Below are 17500 nucleotides of genomic sequence, written 5' to 3' on the forward strand. Positions count from 1 at the left end.
GAGAGACAGTGAAGTGAGAGAGAGACAGTGAAGTTAGAGACAGTGAAGTTGAGAGAGACAGTGAAGTTTGAGACGTGAAGTTGTTGAGACAGTGAGTTGTGATGACAGTGAAGTGTGATAGACAGTGAAGTGAGAGAGAACAGTGAAGTTGAAGAGGACAGTGAAGTTGTGAGAGAGACAGTGAAGTTGAGAGAGACAGTGAGTTGTGAGAGAGACAGTGAAGTTGTGAGAGAGACAGTGAAGTTGTGAGAGAGACAGTGAAGTTGAGAGAGAGACAGTGAAGTTGTGAGAGAGACAGTGAAGTTTGAGACAGTGAAGTTTTGATACAGTGAGTTGAGAGAGACCAGTGAAGTTGTGAGACGTGGAGTTGAAGAGAGACAGTGAAGTTGTGAGACAGTGAAGTTGAGAGAGAGACAGTGAAGTTGAGAGAGAGAGACAGTGTAGTTGTGAGACAGTGAAGTTGTGAGACAGTGAAGTTGTTAGACAGTGAAGTTGAGAGAGAACAGTGAGTTGTGACCAGTGAAGTTGTGAGCAGTGAGTTGAAGAGAGACAGTGAAGTTGGAGACGTGAAGTTGAGAGAGAACGTGAATTGAGAGAGAGAGACAGTGTAGTTGTGAGACAGTGAAGTTGTGAGATAGTGAAGTTTGAGAGAGACAGTGAGGTTGAGAGACAGTGAAGTTGTGAGACAGTGAAGTTGGAGAGAGACAGTGAAGTTGAGAGAGAGTGAAGTTGTGTGACAGTGAGTTGAGAGAGAGACAGTGAGTTGTGAACAGTGAAGTTGAGAGAGAGACAGTGAAGTTGAGAGAGAGACAGTGAAGTTGTGAGAGAGACAGTGAAGTTGTGAGACAGTGAGTTGGAGACAGTGAAGTTGTGAAACAGTGAAGTTGTGAGACAGTGAAGTTGAGAGACGTGAAGTTGGAGAGAGACAGTGAAGTTGTGAGAGAGACAGTGAAGTTGTGAACAGTTAGTTGAGGACATGAAGTTGTGAGAGAACAGTGAAGTTGAGAGAGAGCCGTGAAGTTTGATAGACAGTGAAGTTGTGAGAGAGACAGTGAAGTTGAGAGAGAGACAGTGAAGTTGTGAGAGAGACAGTGAAGTTGTGAGACAGTGAGTTGTGAGACAGTGAGTTGAGAGACAGTGAAGTTGTGAGACAGTGAAGTTGTGAGACATTGAGTTTGAGAGAGAGACAGTGAAGTGTGTTGAGACAGTGAAGTTGAGAGAGAGACAGTGAGTTGTGAGACAGTGAAGTTGAGAGAGAGACAGTGAGTTGTGAGAGAGACAGTGTGAGTTTTTGGTGAGATAGTGAAGTTGTGAGACAGTGAAGTTGAGAGAGAGACAGTGAAGTTGAGAGAGAGACAGTGAAGTTGAGAGACAGTGAAGTTGTGAGACAGTGAAGTTGAGAGAGAGACAGTGAAGTTGTGAGACAGTGAAGTTGAGAGAGAGAAGTGAAGGTTTGTGAGACAGTGAAGTGTGAGAGAGAGACAGTGAAGTTGAGAGGAGACGTGAAGTTGATAGACAGTTGTGAGACAGTGAAGTTGTAGAGAGACAGTGAAGTTGTGAGACAGTGAAGTTGAGAGAGAGACGTGAAGTTGTGAGACAGGAGTTGAGAGAGAGACAGTGAGTTGTGAGACAGTGAAGTTGAGAGAGAGACAGTGAAGTTGAGAGAGACAGTGTAGTTGTGAGACAGTGAAGTTGTGAGACAGTGAAGTTGAGAGAGAGACACTGAAGTTGTGAGACAGTGAAGTTGAGAGAGAGACAGTGTAGTTTGTGAGACAGTGTAGTTGAGAGACAGTGAAGTTGAGAGACAGTGAAGTTGTGAGACAGTGAAGTTGTGAGACAGTGTAGTTGTGAGCGTGAAGTTTGAGAGAGAGACAGTGAAGTTGAGAGAGAGACAGTGTAGTTGTGAGACAGTGTAGTTGTGAGACAGTGAAGTTGTGAGACAGTGTAGTTGTGAGACAGTTAGTTGTGAGACAGTGAGTTGTGAGACAGTGTAGTTGTGAGACAGTGAAGTTGTGAGACAGTGTAGTGTGAACAGTGTAGTTTGTGAGACAGTGAAGTTGTGAGACAGTGTGTTGTGAGACAGTGACGTTTGTGAGACAGTGAAGTTGTGAGACAGTGTAGTTGTGAGACAGTGAGTTTGAGACAGTGTAGTGTGTGAGACGTGTAGTTGTGAGACAGTGAAGTTGTGAACAGTGTAGTTGTGAGACAGTGAAGTTGTGAGACAGTGTAGTGTGAGACAGTGTAGTTGTGAGACAGTGAAGTTGTGAGACAGTGTAGTTGTGAGATAGTGAAGTTGTGAACAGTGAAGTTTGTGAGACATGTAGTTGTGAGACAGTGTAGTTGTGAGACAGGTGGATGTCTGAACCTCCAGATCTGGAGATCAGAGTCGGCTGAAAGACGATCTGGAGATGTTTGGGTCTGAACTATATATATATATATATATGATATGACCCAGTTTAGACCAGTTTAGACCGGTTATACCCAGTTTAACGGTTCCTGTGGCGCTGCATGTCTCAGTCCGCCAGATGGGGGCAGCACTGCGTCATCTCTGCGTCATCTCATTCTCTTGATCAGAGAGAAGCAGAGCGGAAGTGACATGTGTTTCCGGGGCGCGCTGTTGTGTTGTGCAGAACGTCCTCCTGTCGGAGTTAGTTTGAGGAGTTTTTTGGGGATTTAAGAGAATAAAAGATGTACGACCAGGACGAAGGTGAGCGGAGCCTTTAGCTTAGCTGCATGCTAACCTTAATGACCTTCTTCTAAACAGGAGGTAACTATGCTAACAGCTAGCAGAGGATGCTATCTGCTCTGTGCTTTGTTACTGCTAACAGCTAACATGCTAACAGCTAACGGCTAACAGAGGCTGCTGTTCAGTAACTAAAGTCCAGCTGGTTGGGTTTGGAGAGGGAGAAATACTCGGATACCTGACTGAGTAAAGTATTCATTAGAACAAGTACAATAAGTAGTATAAGTAGTACACAGCAGTACTCCGCGTCACGTCGATCAACAGATCAGTCCTAACTACAGAGCTATCACATATTAACACTTATATTATCTTATATTATCTCATATTATCTCATTATCTTATATTCTCATCACATATTAACTGATATTATCTTATATTAACTGATATTATCTCATATTATCTTATATTCTCATCACATATTAACTTATATTAACTTATATTATCTTATATTAACTGATATTACTGTATTATCTTATATTACTGATATTACTTGTATTATCTTATGTTATATTAACTGATATTAACTTATATAACATTTATATTAACTTATATTATCTCATATTATCTTATATTATCTTATATTCTCCATCAGATCAGTCCTAACTACAGAACTATCTCATATTCTCCATCACATATTAACTTATATTAACTTATGTAACATTTATATCCTCAAATCACAAAGAGTTCAGGAACACAGATCTGATTCATTATGTCCCGTTACACCTCCACTGATGACGTAACCTGTGTGTGTGTGTGTGTGTGTGTGTGTGTGTGTGTGTGTGTGTGTGTGTGTCTCTCTATGTGTGTGTGTGTGTCTCTCTGTGTGTGTGTGTGTGTGTGTGTGTGTGTCTCTCTATGCGTGTGTGTGTGTGTGTGTGTGTGTGTGTGTGTGTGTGTGTGTGTCTCTCTATGTGTGTGTGTGTGTGTGTGTGTGTGTCTCTCTATGTGTGTGTGTGTGTGTGTGTGTGTGTGTGTGTGTCTCTCTATGTGTGTGTGTGTGTGTGTGTGTGTCTCTCTATGTGTGTGTGTGTGTGTGTCTCTCTGTGTGTGTGTGTGTGTGTGTGTGTCTCTCTATGCGTGTGTTGTGTGTGTGTGTGTGTGTGTGTGTGTGTGTGTGTGTGTGTGTGTCTCTCTATGTGTGTGTGTGTGTGTGTGTGTGTCTCTCTATGTGTGTTGTGTGTGTGTGTGTGTGTGTGTGTGTCTCTCTGTGTGTGTGTGTGTGTCTCTCTATGTGTGTGTGTGTGTGTGTGTGTGTGTGTGTGTCTCTCTATGTGTGTGTGTGTGTGTGTTGTGTCTCTCTATGTGTGTGTGTGTGTGTGTGTGTGTGTGTCTCTCTATGTGTGTGTGTGTGTGTGTGTGTGTGTGTGTGTGTGTGTGTGTGTGTGTGTGTGTCTCTCTATGTGTGTGTGTGTGTGTGTGTGTGTCTCTCTATGTGTGTGTGTGTGTCTCTCTATGTGTGTGTGTGTGTGTGTGTGTGTGTGTGTCTCTCTATGTGTGTGTGTGTGTGTGTGTGTGTATTAGATCCTCAGTATGAAGAGGACGATGATGAGATCACTCCAGATCTGTGGCAGGAAGCGTGCTGGATCGTCATCAGGTAACCTGGGGAGGAAATAAGCTCTTATTTTGACGGGTTCTCTCTCTGTTTCCAGCTCTTATTTTGACGGGTTCTCTCTCTGGCCCTCATTTATCAACCTGACTAGAAACCAGCGCAGACATCATCTGACGACAGACTCCATGTGTGATTCATGAAGCGTTCGTATCGCACCAATCAGAGCGTAAGAATGGTCGTACGTTGATAAATGCAGCGGCTGGAAACCATCGTAATTTAAATATCACGTCCCAATATATTCTGGGTTTTGAGGCCTCGCCCCTACAGTTTACGACATGGCGAGACGTAATCCGGCTGAGAAGCGGCTCTTCTCAGAGGTGGAGAGAAACCAGCTGATATCTCAGGTTCACTATTCGGCAGCCTGAGAGCTGGTATTAAAGGCTGGAGAAAGAATGCTGATTGAAAGAGATCACTGATGCAGTCAACAGTGTTGTAGTAGTAATCAGACTCCAGCTGAAGTTTATTTAATTTATACATCCTTGACATATGTATGCTATAGTCCTATAGTAATATAGGCTTATACTGCAATCTCTTAGGCCTACATGGTGTACCTATATTTAAATAAACCCACCGTAGCGGAGTTTATGCAGTGTCTTTCATTTTACTCGTGTTTTCATGAGTCAGAGCCAGGCAACAGCTGTGAGGAGAACCCCACAGGCTAAACTATGCTGCAGACTTTTTCTGCCGTGTATAGTATAGTATATAGCACCGCAAGTCCACACTGACTCCAAAACATGTGTACACAAGTTCAGACCAGACGTGAGATTGTTATCGCAGCCTACGCTCACGTTCAAATTGATAAATGCCGAGCTTTGCGTAGGAATCGGCGTACGCCCGTCCTGCGCCTGTTTTAGGTCGTACGCACATTTCTTAAATGAGGACCTCTGTTTGCAGCTCTTATTTTAACGAGTTCTCTCTCTCTGTTTCAGCTCTTATTTTGATGGTTTCCTCTCTCTGTTTCAGCTCTTATTTTAACGGTTCCTCTCTGTGTTTCAGCTCTTATTTTGATGGTTTCCTCTCTGTGTTTCAGCTCTTATTTTGACGGGTTCCTCTCTCTGTTTCAGCTCTTATTTTGACGGTCTCTCTGTGTTTCAGCTCTTATTTTGACGAGAAGGGGCTGGTGCGCCAGCAGCTGGACTCCTTCGATGATTCATCCAGATGTCGGTCCAGAGATCGTAGAAGACGCTCCGCCGATCGACCTGCAGCTGAGGCCCAGCACACATCTGGAGAGGTGGAGGAGCCGGTAAGAGGGGGGGGTAACATCTGGAGAGGTGGAGGAGCCAGTAAGAGGGGGGGGTAACATCTGGAGAGGTGGAGGAGCCAGTAAGAGCAACATCTGGAGAGGTGGAGGAGCCAGTACGAGGGGGGGGTAACATCTGGAGAGGTGGAGGAGCCAGTAAGAGGGGGGGGTAACATCTGGAGAGGTGGAGGAGCCAGTAGAGGGGGGGCAACATCTGGAGAGGTGGAGGAGCCGTAAGAGGGGGGGGTGGACACCCCCCATCAGTATGACCTCAGCGTGTTATCAGTATGACCTCAGCGTGACCTCAGTGTGCTTCCTGTTCCAGCCCCGTTACCTGCTGAAGTTCGAGCAGATCTACCTGTCCAAGCCGACCCACTGGGAGAGAGACGGAGCGCCGTCTCCCATGATGCCCAACGAAGCCCGGCTACGAACCTCACGTAAGTCTCGTTTCCTGTCAGCTGATCTCAGCGGCCTGTACCCGCGACCCTTTGAGTCAGGGTGACCTCTGACCCCCGCCCCTGCCCACCCTCACAGGTACTCGGCGCCGCTGTACGTGGACATCACCAAGACGATCATAAAGGAGGGCGAGGACCAGCTGCAGACACAGCACCAGAAGACGTTCATCGGGAAGATTCCCATCATGCTTCGCTCCACCTACTGTCTGCTGAGCGGCCTGACGGACAGAGACCTGTGTGAGCTCAACGAGTGTCCGCTCGACCCCGGCGGCTACTTCATCATCAACGGCTCCGAGAAGGTACGCTGTGACATCATCACGCCCCGCTGACATCATCGTGTGTGTGTGTCTCTGTGTGTGTGTGTGTGTGTTGTGTGTGTGTGTGTGTTGTGTGGTGTGTGTACCTCAGTATTTGACCAGCGTGGCTTTCTTTCCCAGGTTCTGATAGCTCAGGAGAAGATGGCCACCAACACGGTCTACGTGTTTGCCAAGAAGGACTCGAAGTACGCGTACACAGGCGAGTGCCGGTCCTGTTTGGAGAACTCGTCCCGTCCTACCAGCACCATCTGGGTCAGCATGATGGCCCGGGGGGGGCAGGTCAGTACTTAATTTACATCTTAGTCCATCTGGGGCTGAGACGCTTTCTGTCTCACCGCGGGGAAGAAGCTACGTATCCTAGCTACGAGTAACCCAGAGAGGATGTATTCTAGCTATGAGTAACTCAGAGAGGATGCATTCTAGCTACGCATAACTCACAGAGGATGCATTCTAGCTACGCGTAACTCCGAGAGGATGCATTCTAGCTACGCGTAACTCAGAGAGGATGCATTCTAGCTACGCGTAACTCCGAGAGGATGCATTCTAGCTACGAGTAACTCCGAGAGGATGCATTCTAGCTACGAGTAACTCCGAGAGGATGCATTCTAGCTACGCGTAACTCAGAGAGGATGCATTCTAGCTACGAGTAACTCCGAGAGGATGTATTGTAGCTATGAACGGCGTGCAGCCAGTAGCCAGTAACAGAGCTCAAACACGGCGTTCGTGGTTCGACTGGTAGGGGCTGTTTTCTAAGATGGTGGCTGCATGTAAACATGAACGCTACTGTCTTTATAATCCATCTGTTTAATAATCTGTCTGTACACTTCCAAAGTTCTCAGTGCTAGGGTTAGCATGTAGGGACCTCATGATGCTACCGTGGAAGTGTGGTGAGACAAATACAGATTTACCATCTGCCCCGAAAGCTAGCGTTAGCAGCTAACTACCGGTCAGCGGTAGCTTGTTTAAAGCTAGCGTTAGCAGCTAACTACCGGTCAGCGGTAGCTTGTTTAAAGCTAGCGTTAGCAGCTAACTACCGGTCAGCGGTAGCTTGTTTAAAGCTAGCATTAGCATTGTGCTCTGGAACTGTCCTTTAATGATGATTCTGACTGTGGTCGTCTCCCAGGGCGTGAAGAAGAGCGCCATCGGTCAGAGGATCGTGTCCACGCTGCCGTACATCCGACAGGAAGTGCCCATCATCATCGTGTTCAGAGCGCTGGGCTTCGTGTCCGACAGAGACATCCTGGAGCACATCATCTACGACTTCGACGACCCCGAGATGATGGAGATGGTCCGTTACGTCTCTTACTACACACACCTAGTACATTTATACTACATGACAACATACACACGAGATACTACTCATTCACTAGAATATTACACACCCAGTACCTTCATACTACATAACAACAAACGTACTACATACCAACAGTACACACACATAGTTATATATCTTCAATAGTTCATAACAGAAAGTCTGAAGATTCGTCTTCGAGGTCACACAAAACAGACAACTTAATAACTGTGTGTGATCTAAAGTATCGTGTACCAAGTCTGATTCTCAGTTATTGATGAGTGGTTGTTAGCCCCGCCCCCTGGGCCGTGATGTCACCGTGATGTCACCGCTGTGTTTCAGGTGAAGCCGTCTCTGGACGAGGCGTTTGTGATCCAGGAGCAGAACGTGGCGCTGAACTTCATCGGCTCCCGAGGAGCCAAGCCCGCGTGACCAAGGAGCGCCGGATCAAATACGCCAAAGAAGTCCTGCAGAAAGAAATGCTGCCACACGTCGGAGTCAGCGACTTCTGTGAGACCAAGAAGGCCTATTTCTTAGGGTGAGAGACACACTATACTACACACTACACACTACACACTACACACTACACACACACACTACATACTACACACTACACACTACACACACACACTACATACTACACACACTATATACTACACACTACATACTACACACTACATACTACACTACACATATATACTACACTACATACTACACACTACACACACACACTACATACTACACACACATATATACTACACACGTCGGAGTCAGCGACTTCAGTGAGACCAAGAAGGCCTATTTCTTAGGGTGAGAGACACACTATACTACACACTACACATACTACACGCTACACACACATCTATACTACACACATACTACACACTACACACACACACTACATACTACACACTACACACACACACTACATACTACACACACATATATACTACACACATACTACATACTACACACTACACACATACTACACACTACACACATATATATACTACACACATACTACACATACTACACGCTACACACACATATACTACACACATACTACACACATACTACACACTACATACTACACACATACACTACATACTACACACACATATATACTACACACATACTACACACACACACACTACATACTACACACACATATACTACACACATACTACACACTGCATACTACACACTACACATATATACTACACACATACTACACACACACACACTACATACTACACACACATATACTACACACATACTACACACTGCATACTACACACTACACATATATACTACACACATACTACACACATATACTACACACATACTACACACTACACACACTATATACTACACACTACATACTACACACACATATATATACTACACACATACTACACATACTACACACTATACACACACACTACACACTAAAGAAATGCTGCCACACGTCGGAGTCAGCGACTTCTGTGAGACCAAGAAGGCCTATTTCTTAGGGTGAGAGACACACTATACTACACACTACACATACTACACGCTACACACACATACTACACACACCCACACACACACACACACACACACACACACACACACACACACACACAGCCTCTCCTTGATTTCCTGTTTATGGAGAAGGAGAACCCAGAAATGAATCAGGGAAAATGCAACTCTTAATTGTACTGTATGTGTAACGGTCTGTATTGTGTGTAACAGTGTGTACTGTGTGTGTTTTCAGGTACATGGTCCACAGGTCTGTGTGTGTGTGTGTAACAGTGTGTATTGTGTGTGTGTTTTCAGGTACATGGTCCACAGGTTGCTGCTCGCCGCTCTCGGCAGAAGAGAGCTGGATGACAGAGATCACTACGGCAACAAGAGACTGGACCTGGCCGGGCCCCTATTGGCCTTCCTGTTCAGGGGGTGGGCTTCTTCTTACAACTATAACTTTAACACTCAGAAAACATAAACACTACTTTTATACACGTTAATATGTGAAATAAAGCGGATGATAAACTTTCAGGATGTTTAAGAACCTCCTGAAGGAGATCAGGATCTACGCTCAGAAGTTCATCGACCGAGGGAAAGACTTCAATCTGGAGCTCGCCATCAAAACCCGAATCATCTCTGACGGGCTGAAGTACTCGCTGGCCACTGGGAACTGGGGCGACGTGAAGAAGGCTCACCAGGCCCGCGCTGGCGTCTCCCAGGTCACACATCAGCCAAAACACATCACCCAAAACACATCAGCCACAACACATCAGCCAAAACACATCACCTAAAACACATCAGCCACAACACATCACCTAAAACACATCAGCCACAACACATCAGCCAAAACACATCACCCAGAACACATCAGCCACAACACATCACCCAGAACACATCACCCAGAACACATCACCCAGAAAACATCAGCCAAAACACATCAGCCAAAACACATCAGCCAAAACACATCAGCCAGAACACATCAGCCAGAACACATCAGCCAAAACACATCAGCCACAACACATCAGCCAAAACACATCAGCCACAACACATCAGCCAAAACACATCACCCAGAACACATCAGCCACAACACATCACCCAGAACACATCAGCCAGAACACATCAGCCAAAACACATCAGCCAGAACACATCAGCCACAACACATCAGCCACAACACATCAGCCAAAACACATCAGCCACAACACATCAGCCAAAACACATCAGCCACAACACATCACCCACAACACATCACCCAGAACACATCAGCCAGAACACATCAGCCAGAACACATCAGCCAAAACACATCAGCCAAAACACATCAGCCAGAACACATCAGCCAAAACACATCACCTAAAACACATCACCCAGAACACATCACCCAGAAAACATCAGCCAAAACACATCAGCCAAAACACATCAGCCACAACACATCAGCCACAACACATCAGCCAAAACACATCAGCCAGAACACATCAGCCAAAACACATCAGCCAGAACACATCAGCCAGAACACATCAGCCAGAACACATCAGCCAGAACACATCACCCAGAACACATCAGCCAGAACACATCAGCCAAAACACATCACCCAGAACACATCACCAAACATCTTCATTAACAACATAACCAAACGGTTTGGTTTCTCCTTCCTGCAGGTGCTGAACCGCCTGACCTTCGCCTCCACTCTGTCTCACCTCCGGCGAGTAAACTCTCCTATCGGCAGAGACGGGAAGCTGGCCAAACCGCGACAGCTGCACAACACGCTGTGGGGGATGGTGTGTCCTGCCGAGACGCCAGAGGTAAAACACAGAACTAAAACCAGTCAAAATGGTTTCCATATTCCTTCTACAGATCACAGAACTAAAACAGATAGAAAGGCTATTGATCGTTTGCCTTGGTCATTTGATTGGGACACAACAAAATGGTGGTTGTTAGTTGTCGCAGCTTGCTTGGAGGAGAGCTCATAGACGTGTATATATATATATATATTATTAGGGCCGGGACTTTAACGCGTTAATTAAGATTAATTAATTACGGGACTTTAACGCGTTAATTAATTACGCAAAAAATAAATAACATAATTTTAACCACACTTATTTTTGCACCGCGGAACGTTTTTCATGAATAGTTTCGACGGACCGATTATACTGGAGCACCAACTAGCGTTCTTGACCTCCGACAACAACAAACCACAGTGAACATGAACGAAGAAGCTGACGAGACCGCTTTGCTTGGCCCCGTGGATGGGAAATTTTGTTTTAAAAACGAAAGGATGGAAGCGTCGACAAGAGCATGGTTGTGTTCAAGCTATGCAACAAGGAATCACCGCAGCACATCGAGCCTCAAATATCACCTCAACGCAAAACACATAGGAGTTAGCGTGGACGTTAGCCCGACCGATTAAAATGAGATTAATTTCGATTAATTAATTACAAAGCCTCTATTAATTAGATTATTTTTTTAATCGAGTCCCGCCCTAATAATATATGTATATATATATATATATATATATATATACACACACACAGTACGTACATACTGTATATGTCTATTAGAGGTGTTGAAATTAATCAAATAATCGATGCATTGAATCGTGGACATGGACGATGCTGCATCAATATCGGCCAGGACATAATCCATTATTTCTGTTTAATTTAATGTAGGCCTAACAACATTTCTGTTTACATATTCTGGGATGTTTTGCACATTCAGGAAGTGCCATGTGCTCAGTGCTGTAGTTTTATGTATCCAGTTTATTTAGTATTAGAGCTCTGCAGAATGTTTTGTTGTTGAAGCTTGAAAAGCTATGATTAAATATCCTCTATGGCTTTAATAGAAACACGATTTGATGCATCGAGATATCGAATCGAAGACCTGATAATCATAATCAAATCGGGAGATCAGTGAATATGCACACCTCTAATGTCTATACATATACATGTATATTTGTAGGTGTATATTGATGTATATTCCTGTGTTTCTGTGTTCCAGGGCCACGCTGTAGGTCTGGTGAAGAACTTGGCCCTCATGGCCTACATCTCCGTCGGCTCGCAGCCGTCTCCCATCCTGGAGTTCCTGGAGGAGTGGAGCATGGAGAACCTGGAGGAGATCTCTCCGGCCGCCATCGCAGAGTCAGTCGCTGCTTTAAATACATATCACAGTCTCAGCATTTAGTTTCTCTGTTTGTGTTTATGTTTCAGACACTAATATCTTTGTGTTTATATGTTTCAGACACTAATATCTTTGTGTTTATGTTTCAGACACTAAGATCTTTGTGTTTATATGTTTCAGACACTAATATCTTTGTGTTTATATGTTTCAGACACTAATATCTTTGTGTTTATGTTTCAGACACTAATATCTTTGTGTTTATGTTTCAGACACTAAGATCTTTGTGTTTATGTTTCAGACACTAAGATCTTTGTGTTTATATGTTTCAGACACTAAGATCTTTGTGTTTACATGTTTCAGACACTAAGATCTTTGTGTTTACATGTTTCAGACACTAAGATCTTTGTGTTTACATGTTTCAGACACTAAGATCTTTGTGTTTATGTTTCAGACACTAAGATCTTGTGTTTACATGTTTCAGACACTAAGATCTTTGTGTTTATATGTTTCAGACACTAAGATCTTTGTGTTTACATGTTTCAGACACTAGATCTTTGTGTTTACATGTTTTCAGACACTAAGATCTTTGTGTTTACATGTTTCAGACACTAAGATCTTTGTGTTTATATGTTTCAGACACTAAGATCTTTGTGTTTATATGTTTCAGACACTAAGATCTTTGTGTTTACATGTTTCAGACACTAAGATCTTTGTGTTTATATGTTTCAGACACTAAGATCTTTGTGTTTACATGTTTCAGTGCCACTAAGATCTTTGTGAACGGCTGCTGGGTGGGAATCCACAAAGATCCCGAACAGCTGATGAACACGCTGAGGAAGCTCCGCAGACAGATGGACATCATCGTCTCCGAGGTAACCAAACGCTCATCATTACAGATTATCTCATAACAGACTGATATGTTTCTTATTTTACTTCTTAAAGTACCAGTATCAGATCAGGAGTTAGTCAGGACACTTAGGAGTAGGCCTAGACCACACTCTATCATTCATAGAGACACAACGTAGGTCTAGACCACACTCTATCATTCATAGAGACAAGAATTTCCCTCGAGCAAGCGTTTGGTGCAACCGTGGTGAGGAAAACCTTGCTTTAGGGCGAAACCTCGGGCAGAACCTGGCTCTTGGTGGGACCATCTGTCGCTGTAGCCAGCTGCTGTTTATTATTTTAAGGAAACTGTTTATTGGGTGGTTTTAGAGAAGAAGGCCTTCAGCAGGAAGTGATGGAAGGACAGATTTGGGACATCAGAAAGTTCTGAGAGACGTTTGGTCTGCACAGGATATTAAATGTCCCCAGCCGTGTCCTCTATACAGATATATGTTAATATTTAAACAGATAAATAATAAGATATATAGCGTCGTATATATAATATAATATGTTTTAGGTGTCGATGATCCGAGACATCCGAGAGCGAGAGATCAGAATCTACACGGACGCCGGACGGATCTGCCGGCCGCTGCTGATCGTAGAGAAACAGAAACTGCTGCTGAAGAGACGACACATCGACCAGCTGAAGGAGCGGGAGTACAACAACTACAGGTAAGACCTCTGGCACAAGTACAGGTACAAGTACAGGTAAGACCTCCGGCACAAGTACAGGTAAGACCTCCGGTACAAGTACAGGTACAAGTACAGGTAAGACCTCCGGCACAAGTACAGGTAAGACCTCCGGTACAAGTACAGGTACAAGTACAGGTAAGACCTCCGGTACAGCTACGAAAAAACTACTGAACTACAGGGAAACTACGGAGAACTGCAGGTTACAACTGCAGTTTGCTGACTGTTTCTGCAGACTTTGATGATTCTTCCCGTAGATTTTGTCCGTTGATCTTTTAGGGTCCTATCGTGCACCCAGCGCAATTGACTTTGTACACTGACGCATGTATCATTCCTATTTTGCACCCGACACACAGCGACTTTTCCCTCCACAGACTCACGGCGGTAAATTAGGGAATGAACTTGCTCTCTCCCGGGGCGGTTCAGGAAAAGAGGAGGCATGTTCCGGCGCAAACGTTCCCTGGTGCTATTATTCAGTTTCAGAAACATTTCCGCCACAGACCAGGAAAAACCTAGTCTAAAGTCATTGCGTGTTATTCAGATGCTATTTTAAGGGGCATGCTTGGCCATATGTAGAGTGTGCACCGCGCATACACTTTGCTTCTCTCATCTCACGGACCCAGCAGTTATACATACATACATACATAATACAAGGAAACATATGACCTTGTTTTACACAACATTTCCATGAGTCTTGATGTGTTGATGACATAAATGAGGAAATATTAGAGGACTTAAGGAGATGTGATGTTGAGCTGCATGTGCCGATGCCCCAGCAGCAGCAGCACGGGAGAGGAGAGACAGAAGAGCTGCATCGTCTACAGTGAGGTCATCTCGGTCTGATGTTAGACTACACTGCAAACATATCACCATGCATTCATAACCTCGTGATTCAGTGAGAGTGAGCCCAAAACATCGAAATTATGTTTTTTGTGACATTCTTTATTTACATTTTGTCAAAAAGAAAAATCATAGCAAATGTCAGTCTCCTCGGCTGTGAACCGCTCCTGGCGTGCGCCCATGGATGTATTGAGAGTGTGCGCCTAATCCGCCATTATAATAGCAATCCACCATTATAATAGCTATCCACCATTATAATAGCTATCCACCATTATAATAGCTATCCGCCATTATAGTAGCAATCCGCCATTATAATAGCTATCCACCATTATAATAGCTATCCACCATTATAATAGCTATCCACCATTATAATAGCTATCCGCCATTATAGTAGCAATCCGCCATTATTGCACGTTACTCCCAAACCACCCCTATGAGTAATGTAGCTACTTCAGACCAACCCATTTTAGATTTGCGTCGGGCGCAAGAGTCATTTATCCCGCCGGTATCATAGCAACAGCACCCGAGATCCGCCCACAAAGCTACTTGCGTTTGGCTTTTGATACTCGCATTTCAGATCGTTAAAATACAGCCCTTAGAGTTTGTCTGTTGTGTCTGTGGTCAGCTGGCAGGATCGTCTGTATCTGTACTAGTAGTAGTAGTAGTAGTAACGCTGTGTGTTGTGTCTGTGGTCAGCTGGCAGGATTGTCTGTATCTGTACTAGTAGTAGTAGTAGTACTGGTACTGGTACTAGTAGTAATACTAGTAGTAACGCTGTGTGTTGTGTCTGTGGTCAGCTGGCAGGATTGTCTGTATCTGTACTAGTAGTAGTAGTAGTACTGGTACTGGTACTAGTAGTAATACTAGTAGTAACGCTGTGTGTTGTGTCTGTGGTCAGCTGGCAGGATCTGGTGGCGAGCGGCGTGGTTGAGTACATCGATACTCTGGAGGAGGAGACGGTGATGCTGGCCATGACGCCTGACGACCTCCAGGAGAAGGGCGTGGCCTACTGCTCCACCTACACGCACTGTGAGATCCACCCATCCATGATCCTGGGAGTCTGTGCTTCCATCATCCCCTTCCCCGACCACAACCAGGTATTATTATTATTATTATTATTATTATTATTATTATTATTATTATCATTATTATTATTATTATTATTATCATTATCATTATTATTATCATTATCATTATCATTATCATTATTATTATTATTATTATTATTATTATTATTATCATTATCATTATCATTATTATTATTATTATTATTATTATTATCATTATTATTATTATCATTATTATTATCATCATTATTATTATTATCATTATTATTATTATTATTATTATCATCATTATTATTATCATTATTATTATTATTATTATTATCATCATTATTATTATCATTATTATTATTATTATTATTATCATCATTATTATTATTATTATTATCATCATTATTATTATCATTATTATCATTATTATTATTATTATTATTATCATTATTATCATTATTATTATTATTATTATTATCATTATTATTATTATTATCATTATTATTATTATCATTATTATTATAACCCATCCATGATCCTGGGAGTCTGTGCTTCTATCATCCTATCTGCTACCTGTCTGTCTAACGCTCTGCTAACTGTCTAACTCTCTGCTAACTGTCTAACTCTCTGCTGTCTATCTCTCTGCTAACTGTCTATCTCCTCTGCTAACTGTCTATGTCTCTGCTACTGTCTAACTCTCTGCTAACTGTCTGTCTTTCTGCTAACTGTCTAACCCATCCTGTGAAGAATATTTTGGTGTTGACACCGTACTCAGTGATCTACTCTTGTTCTAGTCTCCCAGAACACGTACCAGTCTGCCATGGGGAAACTCTCTGCTAATTATATTTATATTATTATTATATATATTATATTACATTATATTATATTATAATACACCGTACTCAGTGATCTACTCTTGGTCTAGTCTCCCAGGAACACGTACCAGTCTGCCATGGGGAAACAGGCCATGGCGTCTACATCACCAACTTCCACGTTCGGATGGACACGCTGGCCCACGTGTTGTACTACCCTCAGAAACCGCTGGTCACCACCAGATCCATGGAGTACCTGCGCTTCAGAGAGCTGCCCGCAGGTAACACACACACCTGGACAGGCAGGACCAAAGCTCAGTGGATAGTTCACAGAAATCCCTACATTATTCAGCTTCCTGTACGAATATATATATATATATATATATATATATATATATATATATATATATATATATATATATATATATATATATATATATAATATGAAAATGTAACTCTGGTTTCAGTTCCAGAAGAGTTGACTGTCGTCAGTTCATGACGGTCATCTGAGTGTGAACGGTAACACTCAGAGTGGAGCTTCAGACCCGTAGGATCACTGAACAATGTGACAGTTCACTGATGAACATAATTCAATATACAATATAATCTAGTCAATGTCTAGACCCTCCTCCACAGCTCTGTGGAGGAGGGTCTGACTAGTCCTCTCAGCATTCCTGGATGGGAGAACAACCTGCTCTGGTTGATTGACATTTCTTTAAGCCAATCAGAATGATCGTGGGCGGGGCTATGCTCCGGACGGAGCCACGTGCCTCTGCTAATAGTCTCAGGAAGGAACTGGTTCTGGGGGGACATGTGGACGATCAGAAGTATTTTAGTCAGAGGGACAGATAGTCTAGCTAGCTGTCTGGATTTACCCTGCAGAGATCTGAGGAGCAGTTAACCATAGTCCTCACAAATCCACCGGAGGTTAGAACGCCAACACAGAGAC

General features: G+C 43.5%; 1 pseudogene; it reads left to right on the forward strand.

The window, feature by feature from the left end:
* The first annotated feature begins 2593 nt into the window (after positions 1–2593).
* LOC116060834 overlaps positions 2594–17500 on the forward strand; it is a 16504-nt pseudogene continuing 1597 nt past the window's right edge.

This window comes from Sander lucioperca, unplaced genomic scaffold, assembly GCF_008315115.2.
Source record: "Sander lucioperca isolate FBNREF2018 unplaced genomic scaffold, SLUC_FBN_1.2 Unpl_24, whole genome shotgun sequence".
NCBI lineage: Eukaryota > Metazoa > Chordata > Actinopteri > Perciformes > Percidae > Sander > Sander lucioperca.